Genomic DNA, 7978 nt, shown 5'->3' with positions numbered 1-7978 from the left:
CTAATGTAAAGGATGAATGTGCTAGGAAAATTTCATGACACTTTGTATACTTTTAAAGTTCACCTTTTGGCTTGAGGCTGATCCATGGAGTGTCCGACATGTTGGAAAAGTCAGAAAGTGGACATTTTGGCCTATCCGTGGTGCTGAAATAAAGGCCAATATCGGGATTTATTCATTGGGGATTACAAATATCAATACCAACTGTTAAAGGCAATCTAGCCAGCAGTTAGCAAGATGTCTTGCTCTACACCATAGTGCTGGAAAGCGGCCAGGCACAAGGAGGGGAACTGTCGACCATTTTGTGACATTAAATGGAAATTATATGTGCATCTAAGCGAATTTAGGTAACAATTGTATGCAGGAAACTTAGAATAAGTCTGTCAGTAGGATAAGCAATTCCCCAAATCACTATTCAGTAGATAGGACGCTTGGCAAAGTCTCATTGGAATGAATTTAATCATCCTGCAAAAAGCATACATGTGCTCAGCAAATATCATGGCAATATGATATTTCCTCTGTACAAATGGAAATGATGGGGGTCATCACCAGATATATTGAAGCTTATTTTCACCTCATTTTATTTGTGCAGATCTGACCACTGGACTGTGTGTTCACCACAAACTGCCACTATTCTAACTGTAAAGACGTTAGCTGTAGCTAGTTTGTAACATACTCACAGATAAGCCAAGTGTGTGTCTGTGTGACAGCTGAGAGTCAAGTTCTTCACAAGTTTTCTCCTCTCATCACGTGCCTTCATGGATGGATTAATAAAGCATTAGGATTAGCACAAAGTTTTTGCTAAAATTGATTCTAGCTCAGAGCTAAGACAGACTGACAGACATTAGCATCCTGAGGAAAACCAACTTCAAGAATCAGCTTCCCACAGATAATCAGAATAGTATTTATCACTGAGTATGTTTATGCACTATTCCACTATAATTCAGAATACGACAATATTCCGAATTAGATTCAGGTCATATAAACAGCATATTCTGATTGGATATTCAGAATAAGGCCTTTTTCCAAATATAGCATTTTCCGATTAAGACGTAGGATATTCCGGTGTTATTCAGGTTTTAGAAGCATTCTTTGGACACGTATACAGCGCTTTTCGGGATATGTGTCTCAATCTGGGTTTTTACTGCAGTTTACGGCCTCTTGCCTGTTCGTTTCTATGGTTGTTGTACATAAGCCAACTAGCCAACAGTTTGCAAGCCTGGGGTAGAGATGCATGCCTAAAAGAAAAGCCCACATCTCTGGTCAGAAGGAAAAACGCACCTAACGTTACTTTCAAACATTATGAAAGTCTTGGATATCAACAGGTTTTTGGATATGCACAAACATCGCAATGGCGACCTTTTCAAGAAGGTGGTTGGAGGAATGAAGGACAACTAGTCTGCCACTGCTGGAACACTTTGAAAAAAATCCTATTTTGCACGGCTGCATGTAAACAGGAATATTAATGGAATATTCATTTTCTTTAACCCTGTAAACAGCTAGGTCGGAATACTGTCTTTTTCGGAATAAGGGCAAAGAAGAGAATATTCTGTGCATGTAAACATAGTCAGTGTAATTAGTCACGCCTCAGTAAAATATGGACCACACCACAACTTTTTTAAATGGATTGATGACTGCACAGATGATGTTAAAACTGGCCTTTTTAGAGCCTACTTTACTTCACTCTATACAGCCAACTTGTGGTGCAGCTATAGTAAGGCAACAATGAGAAAGCTTCAGGTGGCATTTAATGATGCATTCAGAATCTTTCTCAAACTGCCAAGATGGACGTGCGAGTCTTATGTTTGTGACTAGTAATGTTCCCACCTTTCATGCTGTGTTGAGAAATGTTATGTACAAATGTATGTGTCGCTTAACTTATTCAAAACGTAATTATAATGGCTTTAACTGAGCCCACACAGAGTGACACAAGGTACACTTCTTGCTTTTGGAAACATTGGAACAAATTTCTGTATGCGTTTTAATCACTTTGATCTTATGAAATTCATGTGTTTGGGTGTGTGTGGGTTTTACATATTTTTACACATTTTTATAATGATATGGACCTGTGTGTCTGAAATAAAGTTGAATCGTACTGTATTCCTGCCTTTGAGTGAATGAAAGTCAGCTGGCGGGTGGTTGGTGTTATCCTCACTGTACCCAGGCCTGCTGCGCCACCCTGCTGCCAGCCTGCTCTGCCAGGCGTGCCGCAGCAGCTTTCCACATCTGGCGCTGGGCCTCGGGGAGATGGCAGGGGACGTTGTGCCCCGCCGCGGCTAAATATGGCGTAGGGTTACGCCACACGTCCCTAATCACTTACCTGCTGTCTGGCAGCTCACACCACCACTTTCCCAGATCGCTCATACATCACCACTGCTAGACATCTGTGCAGCCGTTAGGCATCTCTTTTTACTGCGCCCCCCCCACACCACCTTCTCTTCCCCTTTACTATCCAATGACAGGTGGGTTTACATTAACTTCTCATCCCATTTGTTTTACAATTAGGAAGATTGCTGTGTCTGTGTCGCGCAACATAGAGTATAAAAGCATATGATACCAGGTGTTTGCTTTGCATGCAGTCTTGTAAAAAGTACTTGAAAGCAATAATTGAGTAAAAGTACAAGTATCTTACCAGAAAATGACTTTGGTAGAAGTTAAAGACACCTTTTAGAATATTACTTGAGTAAGTCTTAAAGTATCTGATATTGACTGAACTTAAGTATAAAAAGTAATTTTCTGATATTGAATGTACTAAATTATTCGAAGTAAGAGTAAAACAAACTTTGATTATGAACTTTATGGCTAAAGGTGTGCAACGTTATCTTCATCACCACCCCGACGACAGTGGCGAACGGTCATCGTCTGTTACCTTGGTGACAGAGCCGGCAGCAGGTGTTTCCATGACGCTATCAGTTATTATGCTTCCTCCTTCTCTTCTTTAGTTCTGGCCTATGTTTTTTTCTTTTGCCGCTTGCCAACAAATAGGCATTACGTTACTAACTGGAATGGAGCGTGCATTAACTTGCAATCTAGGGGCAATGATTCGCCAAATCTGCTTTTTTCCAGTGTAACAAATTTCTTCTGATTTCATTTTGTAGCAACGAGTGACTAATGCTTAAAGGAAACGTAGTGGAGTAAAAGTGTACATTTTATTTAGGAAATGTAGTGAAGTAAAAGTAAAAGTTCCCGGAAATATGAACTAACTAAGTAAAGTACAGATACGTGAAAATTCAACTTAAGTACAGGAAGTATTTGTACACTGTTCGCATGTGTTTGAGAGTGAAGACCTTTTTCACCACATGTGGTCCGAGCTCAAACTAAGACATGTCACTATCAAACTTCACCACGATGTTGTGAAAACCGGTATGTCCGGGCTGGTCTTCATTAAAGGGTAACTACCGTTTTTTTTTTCAACCTGAACCCTATTTTCCTATGTTTTTGTGTCTAAGTGACTGATAGGAACAACAATCTTTGAAATTGGTCCAGTATTAAGCATAAACGCTGTTACCGGCAGCCACAGACCGGGCTGTAATGTAACCCTATGGGGCAAATGTGCATCGTCAATTTGGTCCACTAAAAGTGTTTGTTTTGCCACTGACAGACTCAGATTAATATTCCAAGTGTCTGACAACATTATGGAAAGGATCCCTACAGAGATAGACCTTTAAAACCTCTTTGAGACCTTTCTGTTTAACCTGAAACAGCTCTGAAGTCGCTAGTGCTAAACCCACCAGACTCCATTTAAAATAACAATACTTTTAGCGTGTATAGAGCCAACATATTTTCACATGTAAATCAGTAAACTATGTGTTTATTTCAACCAAAACTAGAGTTGTGATGTTTACAAAAGTGGATAGACGACCCAAAACGGCTTTTTGTAGTTTTATTTTGTTCATGTCGACTTTGAAAGAAGTGTATTTTACGATGCTAAAATTGTTGTTTATTTACATGGAGTCTGGTGGCAATTTCACGGATGTTTTTAGGTTTAAAAAAAAGGATCTTATCTTTAACAGAAAGGTCGACCTCCTTAGAAATCCTTTCTATAATGTTGTCAGAAACTTAGCATATTAATCTGAGCCTGTCAGTGGCAAAAACAGCACTTTAGTCAACGTAAATACAAGCTGCACAATTATCTTACATTGTAGCTTGTTTCGCCGCTGGCGACTGCAGCGATCTCGCTTAATACTGGACCAATGTCAAAGATTGTTGTTCCCATCAGTCACTTAGACACAAAAACATAAGAAAATCCAGGTTGAAAAAAACAGTAGTTACCCTTTAAGCAGTGCCTTATTATCACAGTTTCATTGTTGTATAAAAAAGTTGTTACTGTATATATAACATTTAAGTGATATGGTTACATATGTAGGATGTGAGGAACTTTATATGCATTAAGCTGCATTACCATCTTTTCTTTGTTTGAAACGGGTGAATATGAGCTGTCCTTACCCCCTTGTAACCTTGTTTTGTCTCTCTGCTTTTTCTCTTTTCTCACATTTCTTTTGTCTTCCATCATCCTAATCTATTCTCTCTGCCCTCCACCTCCTGTTCTGTCGGGTTTTTTTGGTCGGTGTAAGTCATTAACTCCTTTTCATCTTCCGCTTCTTATCCTTGGTGTGAATATTCAAGTTCTGTTTTTTCCCTCTTTTTTTCTGGAGACCAATGTAATGAATCATTTAACTCATCTACTAATTGTCAGTTTGTGCTCAGTGGCTTCCTGTTGAGGTCAAGCGGCTCAAAACATGTCCTTTAAATGTCTGTTAGTGTCTCATCTTTCTAAAGTTTGGTGTTTCAACAATCTGTTCCTTTTCATACAGTACTTTCATACTTCCATTTCCAGCTGCTGTACGGTTTGGTTTGTCTTGTCCACATCTTCACTGTTGGACTTCTGCCCCTTTTTTCCCTTCTCACCTTTCAACTCCTTCATTTCATACACTCTCATATCGGTTTACTTCACAAGAGTACAAGTTGTTACTTGTACTCTTGTAATTTTATACCCAGATTACTATGAAATTTGCTTAGAACATTCAAGCCAACCCGTTCTCACTCCCAACTCACAAAATTCTGACGCTTGGTCAGTGGCTCTCAGCGTCAGATACCGACGCAAAAATCAACCTTTACCCCCAATTTCCACCAACTGCCGAACAGCTGCGGATCTGCTCCGGAACGGCGGCGGAGTCAATAGGTTTCCATTAAAGTCAATGTATGTGTTAAATGTGTATTTTCACTGACTGCGGAACGGCTGCGTTGTTAGTGTGTAGGCTGCGTAGTTGTATCCAACTAACTGCTAACTGCTGGTGGAGTTTGTGACAGTTAAATGCCGACCATTCTACATTCCACGCAAATATCTAAGTTTATATTCGATGTGTACAGCCCACCAAGCGCTAATGCTAGTAGCTATGTGTTAGCTGAACTTTACGGAGCATATAATGTGTGTGCACTAAATGTAGCCTGTTTCGATATGGTTGAAATGACAATAAAACACACTTGAGTTGAATGCTGCCTCACTGTCTGTCTGTAAACGGTAGGCTTGGCTTGGGAGTAGACGCTAAAGCAGCAGAACAAGTGCATGGGATTTGGTGTCTTTCATCCACATGAGTCAAAAACACATTTTCTGGCTTTTCTCGGCCTAGAAGCCACCAATTTAAAAAAAAAAAATCAGATTTCTACTACATAAGTGACCCAATTTAAAGATATAGTCATCTTTCCAACGGTGAAATATCCCTTTAAGAGAGACAATTGTAGAGAGTTATATCTGCGTAAGGAGGCAGCTTGCCGTGGTGGACAGGTCAAACAACACAGGACTTTCACCCAGGAGACCGGGGTTCATGTCCCGTTCTTGTCCCGCGTGTCACTGAAACGTACATTTTGTAACCCCACCCACCATCTTTCCCTAAACCTAACTGTCCCGTTGTTGTGCAGCATGTCAGTTAAACATATGTCCCGACCCAGAGTGTCAAAAAGTGACGCCAAAGTCCCGATCAAGCACGTCTACATATGACGCTAAAGGAGACTTTTTGCGTCAGTAACAAATGCCAAAGGCACCTGACCAAGCGTCGCTTTTTGACCTGCTGGGAGTGAGAATGTTTCATTCAAGCTCAGCCCAGAAGAGCTTAAAATTCGAACAAACAATTTCTATGTACCTGCACTGCCCTGTATCTGTGGAAATGGCAATAAAATCTCCTAAATCTTAAATTAACCATTTATATTATGGGCTTTCCACCAGCACCACCCTGACTGTGCACAATATAACGCAACATCTTAAAGGCAGCTGTCACTGTATCCCTATGATGGCAATTTTGAGTAAACAGAAGCACAAAGAACCCCTGCATGTGTCCTACATGCCCCCCCTCCTATGAGGCCTTTGAGAATCTGTAGCTCAGCAGTACAACGGATCGATCAGTGAAATCGATCCATTGTGTGTGCATGCATGAGTGCATTTCCTGTTGTGCCTTATACCACACGTCAGATTCTGAACGAGAAGCAGCGTCTGCCTGCCAAACATGGCGTTTGGAGGAACTTCTTCTCTAATCTAAAAAGATAATGTGTCACTTTTAGGCTGGTTTGTCTCTTACTCCCGTTATTTCCTTCTTCCAAAACAGTGGTGAATGCCAGGAGTTGAGTTTTCATTAAAACAAAATCATGACAGGTGTTTTAACTGCATGCCAAATTAATTAGAGCTCACAAGGCCAAATTGTCTCCTACGTTACTGTATGACCGGTTGCTGGCACAAAATGTAGCGTTTAAAGGCTATTTTTTTTAAACGTATTCCGGCCCAGTACTCACTCCACATGAAATGCTACAATACATCACTTCCAGCTTACTCCACAGAGAACAATGAGGGCAAAACAGCATCACTGATCCATTACAAAATATTCTCTGGTCCAGCACAGCTAAAAAACAAATACACACTGAATCCGTCAGCATGTTAGTTTCTCGTTTACTACCGAACCTGTTTGCAACCATAGGCTACCGGCAACATGATTAATTTCACTTCAACTGACTTTAGCTGTTTAGATAACAGACACTTGACTGTCCTGTGGTTTTTACAGACATGTGAACTAATCACAGACACTTGTTCATCGACTCATAGACGTAATTCACCCCCCCAATAATCAAAAATGGCCAGTGCTACCCACCCCAAAAACCTATTATGAATTCCTTTACATAAATAAAGACATTTGCACCATTAATTGATGCAGAAAAGGCACAAATTTTAACAGAAAATGAAGTATCCACCCCTCACCCCCCAAATGTTCAACCCAAAGTTACGCCCTTGCGACTCACAGCGATGTAGAATGAACATAGGGGAAACAAACACTGAATATTTGCTGTTTTTGACATTAAAAAAATGGCGGGGGTTCCAGTTGGCCATAGGAGAAACACGGATTTCTGAAACTGCAGATAAGATTAATTTACTCAATAATCAAAAGGTGTCTGAACCCAGTTCAGGATAGTTCCTGCCCACTTGAACCCCTGGAAAGGATAGTTATCATTTGTAGAGTCTAAACCCAGCCCGATCTGCCGGCGATTTGATTTTGCCCTGCAATTCAGGCTGGAAACCTGTACATTTATCTATTCTGCTTCCGTTAAAAATCTGCAGGAACCAATCACAAACTGGCTTATCCACCTGGCACGCTATTGGCGGGTTTAACACGATGACGATGGGGAAGCGACCAAGCAGCTTTTTGTTTACATTCAACATGGCGGCCACCGAAGCGCAGCAACCCGTTAATGCCGCTGTCGCTTCTACGTCACCCGGATCGTTGGTCTGATTGGTTGAAGGACTATCCAATTGCGTACAGAGTCATTTGAACTATTCCCGTTGATCACACCTCTTGTGCAGTAGAAAATACAGAGCAGACTCCCCAGACTAATGTTCAATCTTAAAAGATTGAGCTTGGTCTGGTGATAGCCAGACTAGAGTCCATCCCTAAAGGTCTATCTATAAAGTGGTGGATCAGCTGGCAGCAGCATTTTAGGG

The 7978-nt window shown here is 40.8% G+C and overlaps 1 long non-coding RNA gene across 1 annotated transcript; it reads right to left on the bottom strand.

The window, feature by feature from the left end:
* Nucleotides 1–978: 978 nt before the first annotated feature.
* Nucleotides 979–7214, bottom strand: LOC116041149. The gene is made up of 3 exons (XR_004102853.1): nucleotides 7099–7214; nucleotides 2425–2429; nucleotides 979–992 (listed from the first exon to the last, which is right to left on the bottom strand). It is a non-coding gene; the product is annotated as an uncharacterized LOC116041149 (long non-coding RNA).
* Between the last annotated feature and the right edge of the window lie 764 nt (nucleotides 7215–7978).

The sequence above is a fragment of the Sander lucioperca genome, chromosome 5 (assembly GCF_008315115.2).
Source record: "Sander lucioperca isolate FBNREF2018 chromosome 5, SLUC_FBN_1.2, whole genome shotgun sequence".
NCBI classification, from domain to species: domain Eukaryota; kingdom Metazoa; phylum Chordata; class Actinopteri; order Perciformes; family Percidae; genus Sander; species Sander lucioperca.
This window is presented reverse-complemented; position numbering and strand designations above follow the sequence as displayed.